The sequence below is a fragment of the Thermobia domestica genome, unplaced genomic scaffold (genome assembly GCF_964235325.1).
Source record: "Thermobia domestica unplaced genomic scaffold, izTheDome1.hap1.1 HAP1_SCAFFOLD_1188, whole genome shotgun sequence".
Taxonomy (NCBI): domain Eukaryota; kingdom Metazoa; phylum Arthropoda; class Insecta; order Zygentoma; family Lepismatidae; genus Thermobia; species Thermobia domestica.
In genome coordinates this window covers 1,865-4,880 of record NW_027656898.1, presented here as the reverse complement: position 1 = coordinate 4,880, position 3,016 = coordinate 1,865, and the positions used below count along the sequence as shown (strand labels likewise).

The following is a 3,016-nucleotide window of genomic DNA, read 5'->3' as shown; positions in this document are numbered from 1 at the left end:
CAGGACTTCCTAGTAGTAAGCAGCGTTCACGGTCTGTCCGGGCGGGACAAACTCGTAGTGCACGATCCCCGTCACTCCGAAAAAGGCGATGAGCATGGTCTTCGTCTTCGATTTGCTCATCCGCGCTTTCTTGGGACGGGGTTAGTTTGAGGTGTGCCACTCAGTGCTTTATCGTTTTGTTTCTGGATCGTACTGAAAAGTCCAAGTTTCGTCGCCGGTTATCATTTTTTCGAGAAAGGCAGGATCGCCTTCTCACAATTGCAGCAGTTCTTCGCATCGGAGCACTCGGTTCGGTTTCTGTTCTTCAGTCAAAACTCTCAGCACAAATTTCGCGCAGACTTTCCGCATGTGCAAGTCCTCGGTAACAATGCGTTGCACCGTTGTCTCCGATAAGTTCAATGTTTCTGCTACTTGGTAGAGATTCAAACGCCGGTCCGTGTTCAAAAACTCACACACTCGCTGCACATTCACGCCAGTACGGACCGACGACGGGCATCCAGACCGGGGTTCGTCAGTCACCTCTTCCCGGCCCTCACGAAAATCCTTGTGCCACTTTTTGACTTGAGAATAGGACAGACACTCAGTCCCAAACGCCTGTTGAAGCATGGCGAACGTTTCGGAAGGAGACTTGCCCAACCGGAAGCAAAATTTGATCGCATAAGGTTGCTGTAACGAACTCTCCATATCGCCGTGTCACGCACCACGGTATAGGGGCTACTGTTAAGGCCGATGCTACCGCTCCGAAAGCTGGGAGCCAAGTGACCCACGTTGCGCTGTGAAGCCAACACCCACCACCACCGTCACTGTCAAGTGGAGCGCGCTGCAGGGTGCACACTCGTCAGGATAAAGTGAGGCTTATTACTTCTGAATCCTACCTTGTATGTATATTACTTCGTATAAACAGCTTTCTTCTTTGTTTGCTTAATGATTTTACTTGCTTACATTCAATTCTACTAACAGACAAATGTTAAATACAACATTCGCTCATTGTTATTCTTTGAGTCTTTGTTCTCTTTGTACATTATTTAACTTCAGTACAGAAAACCATAACATAAATCTCTCATTCGATTTACGAAAAGATTAAGGAAATGTATACAATAGGTCACTAAGCTTTCTCCACCTATTACGTTTAATCATAACATGCTGTAGTTATTTTTATTGTACGGAAACATTTATTTACGAAATGTGAACAAAATTATAATAGATTTCTCGGAAATCTAAGAGAATTACTCGCAAAAAATAAATCACTCCTTGTTGGTATTTGCATGAAAAAACAACCTATGACATATTTTAGGGTTGCTAATGAAACGTTTATTTATGAAATATGAATAAAATCGAGTAACTCGGTTTTGAAAAAATGTTCAAAAAGATCAGCCCCAAGACAAACTACCTTATGCTGAGTTTTTCGTGAGAAGTAACTGTTACCAAGAGCTCCGATTCTGGGGGGCCGAGGGGGCCCGGCCCCCCAAAGCTCATTTGGGCCCCCTTACTGTATTTGTAAATGTACAATATTTGGCATAATTTGAACGCAATTTGTTTTAACTTAAAATCCTCATATATGGTTACTGCATCTGAATGGGCCCCCTCAAATTTACAGAGAAATCGGCACCCTTGACTGATAGTATATATTAAATATGTTAATGAAAAGTTCTCTGTGGAATACTAGCTGTAATCACCCGTTGTTGCCAGATTTTAATTTAAAACCTGTTTTTGAAAAAAAAAAGAGAGAGAAAAGAATGTTCTTAAAAGAATATCCCCAACCATTCCATTGCCCGGAGATTTATCCTTTGCCCTTACGTAAGCCCACACAACAAATATAAGACCCTTAATTTTGGCCTTATACAGGCAAGATGTGTTTAGAAACAATGAGTAAGTCCATAAATTTTAAATCCCCAACGTCAGTCTCCCCAAGTCGAAAATCAAAAAGAGCTTCGTACGCGATAAGAGTTAATAAAAATTTATCTGTGTACAAATTTTGCTGGTTATACGTGAGTCCTTTCTATGCGGAAAGCTGGACACTCACACGCATTATTTTATTAATTATTATTGAAGGAGATGAACCAAAATGAAACGTTTTTGAGAAAATTGTCCGAAAACAATTCACTAGTAAATTATTCTTCGTGGACTGTTTCATGAAAAATTAAGTTACTTACACCATATTTTATGGTTTAAATGAAACATACTTTATTGAAATATAAACAAAATCAAATAAGTTATTTTGAGAAAATCATCTCGAAAGAACTCATCCACATCCTCAACCACTTGTAAATTTTACTCCAACCACTTGTAAAGTGGAATCCAATATGGCGGATTCAAGATGGCGACCGGGGGGGATAACATGTGTCAGAAAAGCAGTACTTGATCCAATTTGTTTTGCATATTCCTACTTTCATGTTCACTTACATCTAAAAGAACTAAAAGCAGTTTTCTCCGAGTGTTATAGTAGTGTATGATTGAATTCTGGTTATATATGAATGCCCATAAATATGCAAAAGCAGTTTTCTCCGAGTGTTATAGTAGTGTATGATTGAATTCTGGTTATATATGAATGCCCATAAATATGCAAATTACCCGTATGGGCCGCTAAAATTAGTACAATAAAGATTGTGGTGCGGAGAACTTTGCATTTGAATCAATTTTACACGAATCCCGAGGGGCCACTTCGCGAATGTACTTTGTGAGTCCACTTACACTGGTGCATCGCATTTAAGTGAAGTTACGCTCCTATTAAATCATGGCACATTTAGCAGTTTAGCACCTGCTGCATATCAGATAGTTTAAAAGAACTCCTACCCTTAAATTAATGGTTTGCTTTTAACTACCACTATTCAAATGATTCCACATCAACTTGAATTATTTACTGATCATTTTAATAAACTACATATATCCTTAAGAGTCTTCATCCCGGCGAAATTAAAATACCGCTAATTTTACAGTAATTATGTGATATCTTCAAATAGATACAAGATATTTGAAATATGGAAAAAGAGCGCCCTAGACAATATTATTTTGCGTG

At 39.1% G+C, this 3,016-nt stretch overlaps 1 pseudogene; it reads right to left on the bottom strand.

Annotated features, from left to right (window-relative positions):
* Positions 1 to 252: 252 nt before the first annotated feature.
* Positions 253 to 684, bottom strand: LOC145677667 (protein GVQW3 pseudogene; annotated as a pseudogene).
* Positions 685 to 3,016: the final 2,332 nt, after the last annotated feature.